General features: G+C 63.2%; 1 protein-coding gene across 4 annotated transcripts in view; it reads left to right on the forward strand.

Moving 5' to 3' along the window:
- Positions 1–2,779: 2,779 nt before the first annotated feature.
- Positions 2,780–15,901, forward strand: part of SH3TC1 (SH3 domain and tetratricopeptide repeats 1) — a 47,129-nt gene continuing 34,007 nt past the window's right edge. For 2 of the 4 annotated variants that reach the window (XM_053217649.1, XM_053217650.1), the window contains exon 1: positions 2,782–2,957. The gene's annotated coding sequence lies outside the window, so the exon portion shown is untranslated. Of the gene's footprint in view, positions 2,958–15,901 lie in introns of all 4 variants that reach the window. The other 2 variants (XM_053217651.1, XM_027072864.2) reach the window with 2 other exon arrangements.

Consider the following 15,901-nt stretch of genomic DNA (forward strand, 5'->3'; position numbering starts at 1 on the left):
ACCACGCTCCGGCTCCTCGGGGCGTGCAGAACACCCTTTCAAGTGTACAGGTGGTTGTCCCCCTTGTGGTCCCCTGTTCCCGGCCTGTTTGTCTCGCTGGCCGCAGGGAGCTCAGCGCTGTGTATCCCACGGGAAAACAGGTCCGTGCGGCCCTTTCTCCACACACACGCTCATTTCCTGGGATCTCCTGGCTTCTGTGCATCTCCCTCACTCCGATGTGACCACATGGGCCCTCAGGGCTGCCCCGTCCAGTCGTGTCCCCTCGGGGGACAGGTGGCCGGGCCAGCCCTTTAGGGCCCCGGCTGTGGAAAGGAAGGTGCCCTTGGCTTTACTGTTAATAAGCAGGATTTCTAATATGGTCTCTAAAGGACGGAGACAATAAATTTAGGGCTTAGGTGACTTGTTTTCAAGGGAGTTCTGGGCCCCCTGGCGCCTGTGCCCGAGGCGAGACGGCGGCCGGCCACCTCATCCACACCAAGGAGGCCCTGGGGCTTCTTACACGCGTCCTTAGCCCATCAACACTAGGTCAGAGGGCCTGTGGGACACCGCTGTGTCGCCGACAGAATTCTCTCTCCAAGAGCAAGGACAGGCATTGCGCCACCCCACACGGGCCCCTCAGCCAGGACCACGCACACGCAGATGAGGAGGAGTCGTGACCCCTGCGGTCTGACCCACAGGGCTCCCAGCACAGACACTTCCAGCTTGCAAACAGGGAAATTGAGGCCCAGAGATGGCTGTGTGTTGTCTGTATGGAGCCGGGATTAAAAACACAGGGCCCCTGGGGCGCCTGGGGGCTCCGTCGGTGAAGCGTTCCGACCCTTGATCTCGGCTCAGGTCGTGATCTCTCAGCTCGTGAGTTGGAGCCGCACGTCGGGCTCCTTGCTGTCCGTGCAGAGCCTGCTTGGGGATTGTCTCTCTCTCCCTCTCTCTCTCTCTGCCCCTCCCCTGCTCTCTCTCTCTCAAAATAACAATAAACACTAAAAAAAAGTACAGGGGCCCTGACCCAGTGTGGTCCCGTGAGAGAAACTGCGAGGCCGGGGTAGGGGGTGGGCAGAGCTCCTAGACCCCAAGACTCCAGCAGGGGGAAGTCCCACAGTAGGACCCCTGCTTGCAGACTTTTGGGATCAGACTGTATCCACATTGCTGTGTGGCCTGGGGCCTTTATTGTTCCAGCCGGCAGCAGGCCCAGGGCAGACCCGGTGGGGTGCTCAGAGCCTTTGAGATCAAAGGCGTGAGTGGGGTGCTGGCCCCCTGCAGGCCCTCACCCTCACCACCTCTATGCCCCTCCGGGCTGGTGACCGGCATCCTCCCCTGGGCACCGTCCGAGAGCTTGGAGGATCCCCATGGGCCCCAGGACGCCCGACAGGTTCCTGGGGACCGAGCCACGGGGCTTGGCCGCTGGGCCCCCACTAGGCCCGGGAAAGCGGGGTCACAGCTCAGTCCCTGCAGGATGCCACCTAGTGAATCGGTGGAGCCCCCACGTCACCGTGGGCATTGGGAAGCTCCCCAGCCCCGAGTGGGCCAGGCGGGAAAGCCGCCTCATGCAGCCAGGCTCTTGGAGTTTCCGGAACAGCCGGGCGTCTGGCTTCCTCGTGTGATCTCTACCCCCTGGATCCTTGAGAGGAATTCAGAAGTCTCTAGGCTGCATGTGCTGAGGGCAGCTGGCGGTGGGTGGCCCTCACAGGGGTGGCAACTCTGGGACCCAGCCGTCCTCCCTGGAAGGAGCCCCGTCCTGGGGCAGCACCGGACACACAGACAAGCCCGTGAGGCTTTGCGGGAAGGTCTCTAGACTGGACAACGTCGGGGCCGCCCGGCCGGTGCCATCGGCTGTCAGCCGGCAGGGCCGTGCAGAATCCTGACCCGCGCTCTCGCAAAGCGGAGAACTCCTCAGACACTGCCTAGGTCATTCGTTCACGCGTCCCCACGGGTGACGAGGACGGGCACTCAGGCCCCACAGCCCAGTGTGTCCCGACTCCTGAGCCAGTGACTCCCTGCCCACCTCTGCCCGTGACAGCAGGAATCACCTCCCGTGGCCGAGAGTCACCGGGATGCCTGGTGAAAATGCACAGCTGGGGTGCCCGCCCCCAACAGTCGCGAGCCACTTATGCTCACGAGCACTGACGAGGTAGGGCAGGTGTCTGCCTCCCTTCGTGGTCAGGGGTCTGCGGAGGGGCCGGGGCCAGGAGGGTCAGCGCCCACCTGTCGCTTAATCTGAAGGTAGGCGTGCCCTTTGGGGACACTCAAAGGTCACTTGGGAACTTGTTGAAAATCCAGATTTCTGGGCCGGACCTTGGAGTCTAGACTCCAAATTTAAGGACACGGCAGGTGACTCATCATGAGCAAAGATGGGCTTCTCTGGACCCCACACGAGAGACCCTGCCCCCCTTCGCTGACCCACTGCTGACCTCACGCTGGGCCCGGCACACAGTAGGTGTCCAATAAGTGTTTGCTGAGTGCCGGCCAGCTGCCCCCAGGCCCAGCTACAGGAAGCAGGGCCCCCTGGAGGGGCGAGCTCTCTTCAGCCCAGCTAAGCCATGGGTTGTCCCCACCCCCTGCAGCCGTGCAGGGGGCCAGGCCTCCCTCCTCCTTGAGGGTCCCCCCCCCCACCTCCTTCCCGCACACCAGGCCTGGAGCCTGCACTTCCCCCCAGGCCACCCCTCCCCTCCCAGCTCGGGAATGCTGACCGGGGACTTCCGAGCAGATAAGGAGGAGGAAGGTCAGGGGGGAGGAGACTCGAGAGGCGGGCCGTAGTCGTGGGCGCGACCAATGACCTGGGCGACTATCGGGCCACCTGATTGGAGCCTGGGGGCCTAAAGCGTGTGCATCCTGCCCCGGGGGACCCACCGACCTGTGGGGCCCGGGACCAGGAGGCAAGTGTCCGCGGCAGCCGCAGGTGAGGGACCCAGGCAGCCTCCCTCCCTCCCTTCCTTCGCTGGCAGCGTCTGCCCCCTGGCAGGGTAAGTCCCCAGCCACTGGGCTGGATCTGCCCCGGGAGGAGCCACCCCTACGCGGCGGCAGCCCCCCCCCCCCCCCCCCCCCCCCCCCCCCCCCCCGGCCTGCCTCCAGCTCACCTGTCTGGACAGGTGGGGTCAGGGGAGGGCGTGCGTGGGGCGTGCCCTCCAATCCCGCCTGGTCGGGGAGCAGCAGGGCGGGCACTGCTTCAGGCCGGGATTCAGGTGGCCAAGGAAAGGCCAGCCTGGTGTCCCCATGCCTGAGAAAGGAGCAGAGAGCCGGCAGGTGACGCTGGATGTTGTCGCGGTGGCCACTGTGAGGGGGGGGGATGTGCCTGCCCCCAGGTTGGGGCCCCGGGAGGGCTCAGGAGACAGTGGGCCCAGGGGTTCTGATCCTGGCCCAGCACCTGGGAGCTAGTGACCCTGCCCCTCTGTACCTCAGTGTCCCTGTCTGTAGGGTGAGAGAGTCACGGGGGCCCCGTGCAGGCCCACACTGGGTCACGGGCCTCCGTCTGTGCTGATGACCATGGAGAGGAGCCACAGCCCTGGGCTGGTGGCAGGGGCCGGGGTCCTGGCTTTCCCTCGCCCTGGTGCGGCCCTACCTGCCTGGACTTCAGCACCCTGCTCTCTGTCCCCCCTCTTTCTCCAGCCCCCATCTCAGCCCCCAGGGGCCAAAGTCCCTGTTGCCCCGCCGGCCCCAGGGACGACAGCTCCTTCAGAGGTGGGCCTGAGAGAGGCTTGGAGCAGGGAAGGGTCGTGGGGAGAGGAATGGGGCCAGATATGGACGAGACCAGGGAGGGGCCTTGCCCCCACAGTCCTGCGACCCCCGCTGTGGACTTGGCACAGGCTGACCGGGGTGAGGGGCCCCTCCGTGGCCCCAGGTGCTGCTCTGCTCTGAGCCTCAGTTTCTGCACAGGCACAAGGACCCTTGTGACTGTCCCCCTCCCCAGTGGCTGCAGGGTTCTCGGGACGGACCGTGAGGGTTCCTCCTCCTTGACTCACACGGAGAGGCCCGAGGCTCTGGGTGCCGCAACGTGGCCGAGACCCCTGGAGGGTAGTGGCTGGGCTAGGATGGGCCGCCCAAGGCCTGCCTCGGTGTCCTTGAGCCCCGCTGAGGGAGGTGCAGGTGCGGCGCTGGGAGGCTCCTGGGCTGGCCCAGGGCCACAGCAAGTGGACCTGGGACTTCGCCCCAGGCAGTCGGCTGCAGGCCCGGCTGTACCCCCAGTGTGTGTGGGTCTTAATGGTTCCCTCTCCACCCGCATCCTGGTGTTCCACCTTTTTCACCTTTCAGAACAGTTTTAGATTTACAGAACCACTGCCAAGCTAGCACAGAGTTCTCATACCCTCCCACCCAGTCTCCTTGACCATTGACATCTTACATTAGAAGGGTGCGTTTGCCTCAGCTGGTCATAAGTATGGGTCCGTTCTTTTTTTTTAATAAACAAAATTTTTTTTGAGAGAGAGCAGGGGAGAGGCAGAGAGAGAGGGAGACACAGACTCCAAAGCAGGTCTCCAGGCTCTGAGCTGTCAGCACAGAGCCCGACGCGGGGCTGGAACCCACGAACTGTGAGATCATGACCTGAGCTGAAGTCGGACACTTAACTGACTGAGCCACCAGACTTTATTCTTAAGTAAAGTCTATCCTTGGCTCGGATTCCCTTAGATTTCCCCTTAGTGTCCCCTCCCTGCCCAGGAGCCCGCCCAGGACATCACGTGACGCTTTGTCCGCCCCGTCTCCCGGCTCCTCGGGGCTGGGACGGCTCCTCAGACTTGCCGTGTTGTGACATTTCTGCGAGGAGTCCCGGCCAGGGGTTGTGTGCGAGGTCCCTCGGCCGGGACTCGTCTGATCGTCTCCCGTGCTTACGCGGGGATCGCGGGTCCCCGGGAGGAAGACCGGGGTGGTGGAGTGCCCTCTCCTCGCGTCCCGTCAAGGGCACCCGCCGTCACCGGGAGGCTGACCTTGACCCCCCCCCCCGGCCGCGGCCGGGTTTGCCGGGTTTCCCCACCGCACGGCTCCCTCCCCGCCGTCCCGCACTGCGCTCTTAGCGGGGAGGTCACGGTGCTCGGTGCCCACCCGAGGACTGGGGAGGGGGCCCCCCTCTTTGGGGGTGGTGTCTCCACGTAAATCCCTGGAGGTTCTTCTGCAGGGGAGAGATCTGTCCCTTCTCCCTCCTTTATGTATTTGCTCATGGATTTATCCTGGATAGACTCATGGATATCTTGTAATGTGGGTTCTAATCTGATACTAATTAATTTTGTTGCTCAAAGCTTTCTAGCTTTGGCCATTGGGAGCTCTCTCAGTGGGCTCCTGTGTCCCCTCGACTCACCCCATCCTGGTGGCATTTCATCCATTCGCTCACCCACTCATTCACTTCCTTCCTCTGTGGCGCCACAAGCCAGGCCCCACCCTGGCCCTTTGCTGGCCTGGTCCTAGAGCCGGCCGTTTCTCCAAGGGTCCTGATTCCCTCAGTTGGAGGATGGTCTTAGGAACCAAGATCTGTCTGCACTCTGGGCGTGCTTGCGGCTACCTAGGTCTTCTCTTTTTCACACAGATCTGCAACTATGAGTGTACTGACCCGTGCGTGTGCACGTATCTGCAACTCAGCCCGTGCGCGTCTAACCCGTCTACGTACGCGGGTCTGAGTACTTTGCACATACACCGATGTAAGCAGTTCTGTATGAAGAATGTGTCTGTATTAACTGAGACCTGACATCCCCGCCCGTCATCCATCACCGTATGGATTCTTCCAGCCCTCTCCTTGATTTTCTGTAACCCTACTCCAACAGTGACAAACCTGGCTTTCACCATCCACCGTCCATTTACTTAATTGTTCAAATTCCAGCGGCTCGGCACCTGTACAGAAGTCTGAGAATTTGTCACCCCTGCCCCGTGCTGAGCGGCGATATCGGCTGGCGCCCGGCGAGAACGTGTGGCTCCTTTTGGCTTCGGTCTGGCCCACCCGCCGCCACCTTCAGTGAGGGTGGCTCACGCCTCGGTAACACGGACCCCTGCTCCGCCCCCTGCACCCGTCCCGGAGGCCCCGACCTCCTACCGCGTCCTTATCCGCACACGTGGTGTGCACAAGGTGTCACAGCACCCGGTGACGAGGTTCTCCGCCCGGCAAAATGCCCGCGCTTCACCCACTCAACCCCCCTGCTCCTTTCTTCCCCTCACGGTTTCCCTCCACAAACGCCAGCAAACGCAGACGCGTTCCGACCCCCTTTAGAGCCCAAGACGCAGCATGACGCACATATCCCCGCACCTCAGTCTCCCCCCTCGCTGGGTCTCGGGGACCTTTCCCGGTCGGCCGCGGGGAGCTTCCCGTTCTGTGCGGCTGGCCGCTGGGTGCTGGCTGGAGTGACGTCAGTCCCACGCCCGGGCTATTCCCCAGGAGCAGCTGTTGTAAGGAGCCTGGGCGCCCTGGCAGCCCCGCCATCTCCTTGGTGGGTGGCCGTGTGCCCTGGGGAATTCCGGAGGCGGGGCTGCCACTCAGGGCCGCCGTTTTGTGGGTGGCTCGCCCGCCCTCACACTGGTCCCGGGCACCGGCTGACCGAGGCCCGGTCTCGCTGAAGCGGGAGGTGACCGAGTCCCTTGGGATCGTTTTGCACACCTGGCTGGGGAGCTTGAGCATCATTTGCTCTGTCTTAACAGACAGGACCCGGTCCCGCTGCTCTTCTGCGGGGTGCTCGGTCTTTCCTCTGGCAACGCTTTCCTCTTTCTCAATGCGTAGGGCCCGCATTGAGAGGGCCGGCTTCTCAGGCGCGCTTCGGCTAAAAATAGCCACTGGCAGCGGGGCCCAGGCCTGGACCGACTCAGCGACAGGTCAGCAGCAGGTTTGGTTGTTGGACGTGAGAAGGGGCGCCTGGGTGGCTCAGCTGGTTAAGCATCCAGCTCTCGATTTCGGCTCAGGGCATGATCTTGCGGTCCATGAGTTCAAGCCCCGCGTCGGGCTCTGTGCCGACAGCTCAGAGCCTGGAGCCTGCTTTAGATTCTGTGTCTCCCTCTCTCTCTGCTCCTCCCCCCGCTCACACTCTGTCTCTGTCTCTCTCTCTCTCAAAAATAAATAAACATTAAAAAAAAATTTCTTTCGGGCTGCCTGGGTGGCTCCGTCGGTTAAGCGTCCGACTTCGGCTCAGGTCGCGATCTCACAGTTCGTGGGTTCAAGCCCCGCATCAGGCTCTGTGCTGACGGCTCAGAGCCTGGAGCTTGCTTCCGATTCTGTGTCTCCTTCTCTCTCTGCCCCTCCCCTGCTCTCTCTCTCTCTCTCTCTCTCTCTCTCTCTCTCTCTCTCTCTCAAAAATAAATTAAAAAAAAAAATTTTTTTTTAAATGGGGAAACACCAGACCAATCGCGACAGAAGGACATTCCCCAAACATGGTTGTGGCCAGTCCTTCCCAAAAGTAAGGTCATGAAAAGCAGGGACACTCAAATGTGGTGGTGCCCTCGGTGGCTCTGAGGACTGGAAGGACATCAGGGGAAAACGGAGGCAATTGAACCAAGTGTGGACTTTGGTGAATAATGACGAGTCAGTGTGTGACTCGTTCACCAAGTGTGACAAGCGTGCCACAGGCATGGGACGCGTTAACTGCAGGGGACGCCGGGTGTGGGTGTGTGGGAACTGCGTGCTTTCAGGGCGACGTTTCTCTAAATCTGAACTGTTTTAGATACAATTAGATAAAGAAAAGAGGCTGTGTCTGCAGGTGCCCGGCGCTCGGGCCCTGAGCGTGGCCCCGCGTCACCGGGCTCTCTCCCGTAATTATGGGGCACCCACGCCCCCGTCCCAGACCCTGTCCTGCCCATGGATAGGGTGCCTGAGGCTGACAGGTAAATGACTCACCCAAGGCGCCCGTTAGCCTGGGATTTGGGTCAGTGAACAAGACGTCGCTGAGCCCCCGCCAGGCACTGGGCACCATGTTAGAGGGCACAGTGCCTGTCCGCCCTCGGCCGGCTCTGGGAGACTTGCAGGGGTGCGGTGAGGGCTGAGCTGTGGGAGGGTCGGCCGGGCCCAGGTGGACAGGGCAAAGGCAAAGCACTCCCTCCCTTCCTCTGCCAACCCCTCCCACAAGCGGGAGCAATCCCAGAAGGCTCCCAGAGGCGGTGAGGGCCGAGTCGTGTTTGGAAGGAGGCATGAGAGTTTGCCGGGGAGGGAAGACTGTGCTCCAGGCAGAGGAGCATCCTGTGCAAAGCCCTCGCTCACGGTGGGGAAGGGCGGAGAGGGGCGATGTGCGGGCAGCTCCCTGTCCTCCCTGATGGGGTGAGTGGGGTGGGCGATGATGGGGACTCAGAGGAGAGGCCAGGCCCAGCTGAAGATGTTTATTTTATACCTTGGGTTACAACCCGATTCTACTTTATTTTGATGCTCCTAGTGTTCTCGCTTTGGCCATTGGGAGCTCTTAATTGGCTCTCGCGTCCCTTTGACATCATCCCACCAGGGTGGGATCCGTCCATCTGTCTGTCCTTTGTCCCTCCCTCCCTCCCACTTCCTACTTTCTGGGGCCATAAGAAACCCTAGGCTTTGTGTTTAGCTCAAGCTGGGGAATGTAGCTCACGTGCCGAGGGTTGGCTCCGAGCGCCTCCTCCAGGCAGCCTCCCCAGCTGTCCCCAGGCAGGATCCTGGCCGTGTGGTGGCCCCGGCCTCTCTGGGCATCCCCTGTCACGGTCGCTCCGGCTGTGCTGTCTTGTCTCCATACGTTTCGTTGGCTGCTGTCACCAGTAGGCTGAGGGCTCTGCAGGCGGGGCTGTCTGACGCCCTGGGCCGGGCACCGAGTAGGGCCGGCAGGTGCGGGGCTGGGCGGTGCTGCAGCCCCCGAGCCCTGCCCTCATTGTATAGTAATGACCGTAACAGCTCTGCTTTGTGCGACCCTCTCCGCACGCTGCGCACAGCCAGCGTCGGGTCCGCGGGAACCGGTGCATGGGGTGGCTGGACCCCAGAGCTACGCTCTCTGCACGCAGGAGAGGGAGGGGCAGGAGGTGCACATCCCACAGCGAGTGAGAGGGGACCCTGGGGGTGGCCACTAGGCTGTCGCAGAAGCCGTGACACGGCCCATGAGAGCTCGCCTCTGGGCGGCCGGCGTGGGATGGGCACAGGTGTGGGGCTCAGAGCCCATGGCGGGCCGTGCAGAGGAGGCTGTGACCCTGACCCCGTCTCTGTGACATGGGTCAGAGGGCACAAGTGCTGTGGCCAGGGCCCGCCCGGTGCCTTTCATACACGCTTCGGGTCTCATCCGCCCAGCTGGCCCCCCGCCGGAGGCCAGGAAGAAAGGGAGCCCCTGGATAATGGGCAGGTGGAAAAGGTCAGTGTCTGTAGGGCTCAGGGCCTCCGAGGGGCGTCGTTTAGGGATCCGCCCCTTCTGCGCGCCCGGCAGGCAGATCTGTGCTCCCAGGCTGGCGCTCAGGGTCCTGCGGGGCTTGGGCTGCCCACCGCGCCCTCAGCGGCTCTGTGTCTCCGTCATGTCACAAGCGCGTGTTGGGCCCATCGACGCCCCTGAGGCGCCCCCGTTGTGGGTCCTCGTGTGTTAACCAAGCGACAGCCTCTACGGAGACCCCAGTTACAGTGCGGACGAGCTCAGGGCGCTGGGGGCTGGGGCAGGGGGGGCTTGTGCCGCTCGGCTCAGGGGAGGCTGGAAGGAGGCAGGGCCAGCGGGACGCTTTGGCGAGTGACGGTCAGAACCTGGTGGAGAAGCTGACCAGGAAGAGGGATGTGCAAATGCAGGGCCGGGGCCGGGGGCTCAGATGGCCACAGGTCGGGGACCATGGGGGGCAGGTGTCCAGGTCCCCCCAAGAGGAGTGCCTTGTGCTCCAGCTCCGCCCCCAGGGCTCAGAGATGGAACCCTGGAACCGCCAGTGTGGACAGACAGACAGACGGCTCCAGAAGTCCCCAACTGTGTGAGCGCACGGAGCCGGTGCGGGCGGAGAGGTGTGGCCGGTGCAGGTGCAGAAAGAGGCCTTCGGAGGGGGCGTGTGGTCCGCTGGGCCGAGAAAACAGGGAGGCGGACGTGGTGGGAGCCGGTGGCCTGGACGAGGCCGGTTTTGAGGCAGGGGTGGGGGTGGGGGGGCGAGGCCGGGCTGAGCAGGGAAGGAGGTGCTGCTGGGAAGGGAGCAGGAAGAGGGGAAGTGGCCAAACAATACGTGCCCCCCGAATGCCCTCAGCGACCTGGGGGCTGACAGGGCCACCCTCCTGCGTGTCCCAGCACAGGCCAAGGGGGCCTCGGGAGTGAGTCCTGCGGAAATTCCCGCCTAAGCCTGCCCACGACCCCCCCCCACTGCCCCGACCTGGGCCTGGTTTCCAGGGAGATGGGTCGGGGCTGGGAGGACTTCACCTTCACGCCCGGGAGGCCTTTGGGAAGTGTGTGCTCTGCTGGGTTAATGTTTGCGTAAGCGAGTTTCCAGATCCGCCCCCTGGTGACTGGGCTCCGGGGAATGTCCAGAATTCCAGCCGGGGTCCCACACCCAGAGTCAGGAATGCTGCTGCTCTGGGGAGCGAGGTTCAGTGGGATCAGGGTGTCCCTGGGGTCTCGTCTGTAAGCCGGGGCGACTCAGGCCGCTACTCCCGCCTCCTCCATGCACCCCGCCCTGGGTCATCCCACGGCCCACAGCCAGACGGTCCGGTGGGTAGGACGTGCCTGTACCACAAAGGGAGAAACCGGGGTGCTCCTGAGACTTGGCCACTCGCAGCCGTGTGGCCCCTTGGGACCCCATCCCTCGTCGAGGAGGGGGCTACTGAGAGCTGGCGGGCACCGTGGCGCCCCTGCAGGCGTGAGGCACAGGCTCCCTAGGCGGGCATCGAAGATAGTCTCTATGCCTTCTAACCGGCTTCCTCTGAGGACCCGAGGCGTATTATTTGGGGTGCAAGGAGGGGCGCCCCACTTAAGTCTCCATTTCTGGAAGCACCTGGCCTCCCTGGCCGCTCCAGATGCAGGACCGTGGTCTGGTGGGGCGCCCGGCCAGCTCTCGGGCCGCCCTGCCCGGCCGAATCAGCGAGTCCCTGGCGTGAAGGCCGGATGGTCATGACCTGGGGCGGGGGGGGGGGGGGGGGAGGGGGGGAGGAGGGAGGAGGCGGAGAGCGTCATCAGTCCCGGCCGAGGCTCGGGAACTGCTGACAGCTTCCTGCAGCCTGTGACCCGGCCTGGGGTGGCCGTCAGTCATCACAGGCCTGTTTGGTCCCAATATCCTTGTTTTGCAAAGAGCAGTTCCTGAAATCTCGCCGACTCGAGCTTTGCTCATCTTTGATTCGGGCATTTTCAGCCGCTGAGGCCAAAAATAACAAACACCGGCGGTGCCTTGCGGAGCACGGCCCCGTTCTGGCCCTTTCTGTGTGGTCGGTGGCAGCTGGGTGCCAGGCTCCAGGCTCGCGGAGTCTGTCTCCATCCCTGATGCCTCTGTCCTCAGACCCGGGCGTGCCGACGGGCATGTCCAGCCCGACCTTCCGGGTTCCTAGACCCGGGTGGGGCTCAGGGACATGGGCCCCGGAGGGTGCGTGCTGCTCTGTTTGCCTGTCTGGAAAGTTGCATTAGGCCGGGTCACATCTGCATCACACAGATGGGGAGCCAGAGACCGGGAAAGACGACGGGGTGTTCTTAGCGTGGACCACGGGAACGCTGGGGACCCTGTTTCCCGCGACCTTGGCTGAGGGGCGTTCTCTTCCTGAGTCTCGGTTTCTTTCCCCAGTCACCTGGGTTTATTTGATGCTCCTCTCCTACACGCGAAGTGCTGGTTCTCGCTAATACTTGACAATTTAACTGTGTTTGCAGGTACAGCCACGACCAGGGGTTGGAGGGGGCAGGACGCAGCTTCATGTACTCTCCCCTGTGCCAGCTCCAAGCCTGTGCCCCGTCCCCCGGCGCCAGGACTGGCCCCCACCCCGCTCCGCTTGAACCTTTGTACATCCCAATCCCAGGGCGGCAGGGAACGCCTGTGGGCTGGCTCCTTCCTGCCTCGGGTGGGGGGTGGGGGGGATCCTGAGATGCTTTTCCACGTGTGCCCACCCCACCCATTCTCCAGAGCAGGGCCCACTCTGAGGGCCGGATCCAACCCCTGTTTTGTATACAAGGTCTCACCTGCACAAGGCGCACCTGTTGTGGACCATTTGCGTGAACGCCGCCTACCGCCTACGTGGCATCCTCTGTTTCACGCTCCCCTGGCCTGGACCCGCCTGATGAGAAAGCATTGTCGCCTCCGCTCTAGAACTGCCTGTGTGGCCTCAGCGGGTCTTGTTTGCTACCGCCCAGGGCAGTTGGAGAGACCCGGAGCTCAGGGAGTAGGGAGAAGTCGCACACCCTACCCTACCGCCCCTGGGGCCTCTGCATTCCTGAGATTCACCATTCTGACCGGCTGTGGATTAACCCTGGGGGCAAGAGCGTGACCTGGCCTCTCCAGCTTCCATAACACCGCAGAGCTACGTGTCTGGATATGGGTTGTCTAGGTGGAGGCTGGGTTTAAGGGCTCTTCTGTCTGGCCCTGGCCCCTGGAAGACCTCTGCAACACCCCCTCTTGGCCTCGTCTTGAAAGACTCAGCCCAGAGGCCTCCACTTCCAAGAAGTCTTCCTTGATTCTCTCCTCCTCTCCTTTCCGTCCCAGGCTTCCCTTTGCCCCTGTAAGGACTGTGCTACTTTGTCCCAGTCTCTTTCCAGGTCTGTCTCCCCAGATTGCCTGTGGGACCTGATGGCCGGGAGCCTGGAAGGCAGAGCGGAGATGGGAGGGCCAAGATCGTTGATGGGGGTGGGGGGTGGGTAGCGTCGAACCCCAGAGAGCAGAGCTATCTCAAGATCGGGTAGGGGATCTAGCAAGACGCTGGGCCACGGGCAAGGGAGGGTGTCCTGGGGAGCCCAGCTGGGCCGGGGGAGGCCTGGGTCGCAGTCCCAGAGAACTGGAAATACCTTAGGAGGACGTGACGAAATTCAGAATCGCCTTTAATCTTCACTTGACCACAGCTGTTGCTATCTGCCCCAAGAGCTAAACAATAAGAAATAAGCGAAGGGTGAAAGGCAGGGCCCCCTCAGCCCCCGGCGTCCCAGCTCTGGATTGTAGCCCGGGGTTCCATCCCCACTGAGCAGGGGTGAGTCAGCGCCCCGGGTTCGGGTTCGGCAGGAGCTGCCTAAGGGCTCGGAGGAAAGAAATCTCTGCCTGTATCACAAGGTGGGGTCCAGGGTGGAGTCAGGTGGATTTAGGGCAGGAGAGGGGCCGCCAGGAACCCTGGGAGAGCATTCTGGAAGTTACAGCCGCTGGGCTGGGCTGGGCTGGGGGCTTGCAGGTGCAGCTGGTCCCCTGGGTGGTGCAGACTTTCCCAAGGGAAGGACACGTAACCGGTTTGGGTACTTCACAGGGCCACCTGGGACAGCCTCCATCTGGAAGGAAGCCTTAGACTGTCTTCCCTGCAAAGGACACTGGGGAGACAGGGACCGAGTGACAGCGTGTGGTCAAGGGACGTAGAGTGCCAGGCTCCGTGTGCTTCAGCGTAACCGTCCACGTGACCCCTCGGGGAGGCCCTGCCCGTGCGGCTCCTTCCCCCCGTCCCCTCTCTGAGCCTCCGTGTCCTCTGAGTCCTGTGCGATTCCCCGAGGCCGCACAGAGGGCACAGGCCAGGCCAGCCTCCCACCCTGAGTGTGGGCTGTGGTGTGTCAGGCCCCGGCCTTCCGCGGACACGCGTGCTCTCCCGGGTGCGGGGAGTCGTGCCCACGGCTTCCACACTGGCTAGAAAACGTGTCTCTTCATCCCGAGCGGCAAAATGCGGGACACGAGCCATCCCGCTTCCCAAACGTGCTCGCCCCTCTGTCGGGGAAAGCGCCGCCCTCACGGTTTGGTTTGCTTTCCATCCAGCACCCTCATACCTGCACGAGGGCTTCCTGGAGGAGGGGAAAGGCGGGCCCCAGAGGCAGGTGCTCGGAAAAGCTCTACGGACACTGGAGTCTGTGGACAGCTGGGCAGCTTCCAGACGTGCTCCCCCCCCCGGCACCTTACGATTCAGCGAGACATCGGCCGGTCCCTGTGATGTGAAAAGGGGCAGAATTGCCGTCCGAGAGAATTAAAATCAGACTGTGGTGCTCGAAGCATGGGGTCTGATGACTTGGAAAACGCCGGTCTCGGACCGGACTTGCTCTCCGGGTTCCTGGGAGTCAGGGCATCCGCCCCGGTGCTGGGTGGACCTGAGACCCCGGCTGGCGCCACTGCCTGAGGGCCCCGCGACTCTGGGCGGGAGCCGCCTCTGCGTCCAGCGCGTAGCGGTAACACTCACACCAGGAGGGCTCTAACCCACGCATCTAGCATCTTCTTGGCAAGTGTGATGGGATTTATTACCGCAGCCGTGTTAGGCACCAGAGCCATTGAGGCGTGTGTGGGTGGGGGGAGGGCACTTAGAGACCTCCACGTGGGACTCCACCTTCTGCAAGGGGGGCAGCGAGGCCCCGGGAGTGACAGGCTCTCCCAGAGGGACTCACAGCCTGGGCAGTGTGGGCCGGCCACATACCCAGCCTCCACGAGGGACCCTTGTTTGCAAAGTCCCCTGACCTAGAAAGCTCGTGTTCTTCCTCTGGAGGGTTCCTGGGGTGCACTTGCGGAATTGGGGTGCACTCCGGAGTTGGGGGTGCACGGTGCAGAATCGGGCACCCTGTGCTTAAGGCTGCATTCTCTGGGGTCGGTGCGATCCGCAGAGTCCGGGTGCGCCGTGCAAAGTCGAGACACCGGATTGGGGTGTGCCGTGGGGAATTGGGGTGCGTCCTGTGGAGTCTGAGTGCTCTGCAGCGCGGACGAACGCTGGGCACACTCGGGGAGGCCCTGGGAAACCCTCGCCCCCGGCCTTGGACCAAGAGAGTAGCTGCGGAGACAAACAGGATGTGGGGTCTCGGGCCGCAGCAGGGGACAATGGCCAGGAGAGGAAGTGTGTCCAGACCCTGTTATGGATGTGGAGCCCATCTGAGACCTCGTTCAGCACAATTTCCAGAAAAACAAAGGGAGAAGAGGCCAAGCATCTGGTGTCGTGCGCATGGTGGGGTTCTGGAGCGCAGGCTGGGGAGCCGGGGTCCCACCTCACAGGCTCGGGGCGGAGGCCGAGAGGAGCAGGGGGATGCGTGGAGGGCACGCAGGGGATGGAGAGGGAGGTCTCTGTGCTGGTGCTCAGGAGCAGCCCCCGGGGTCCCCCGGGCCATGGCACAGGCCAGCCCCGGGCTGCGAGGGGCATAACGAGGGGTGGGCAGCCCAGAGCTCTCGTTTGCCTGGAGAGCTGTGCCCCTGGTGAATCCAAAACGCCAAGGTCGTGTGGCCAGCGCGGCAGAGCTGACCTTCAAGGTGCTGTCCACGGACGCAGGTGCCCACCTCCTAACCCTTGTGGTAGGAGCTCTCCCCTCCGGTGAGAAGGCCGGAGGGGTGACAGGGAGGCCCGGGGGTGCTGTGGGCCCATCCGTGGGCATCCGCAGGTGGCCAGCTGCCCTGCAAAGGGGGCTGGGGCCCCAGTGTCTGGATGGGGGAGGCAGGCCCGCCCCGGAGAGTGGCCGCAGGAGAGGAGCACCCATCCTGCAGAGGGGGGGCAAGGAGAATCCAACTTCCAATGCGCAGTGGGTCCTTCACACGGACGAGGGCATCACCGGTCCCCAGGGCTGTGAGGGCAGAGGCACAGGGCGCTGGGCAGGCCCCGCTGGGCTGGGCAGGTTGGAAGCAGAGCTGGAGTGGATGGAGGGGGGTGGGGAGATGGAGAGACAGGTGTCTGAGAGGAAGGAGCAGTGAGGACTCTCGCCCCGGAGGAGCCTCAGGACAGGGCACCCGGACCTTGTTCAGGCCTCCCAGAGATGGGCAGGAGAACGTGCCCCTGAAGGACGACGGGTGGCTAAGGCGTGACCAGAGGGCGGCGCTGTGGCCAGGCAGGCGGGTGTGAGCGTTCACCAGCTGCCCTGTCCTGAGCCTGCTCCCCACTCCCACGGGCGTTTAGGGGTCCTGGGTGGGATGGTGGCCCACGGGAACC

The sequence above is a fragment of the Acinonyx jubatus genome, chromosome B1, assembly GCF_027475565.1.
Source record: "Acinonyx jubatus isolate Ajub_Pintada_27869175 chromosome B1, VMU_Ajub_asm_v1.0, whole genome shotgun sequence".
In the NCBI taxonomy this organism is placed as follows: domain Eukaryota; kingdom Metazoa; phylum Chordata; class Mammalia; order Carnivora; family Felidae; genus Acinonyx; species Acinonyx jubatus.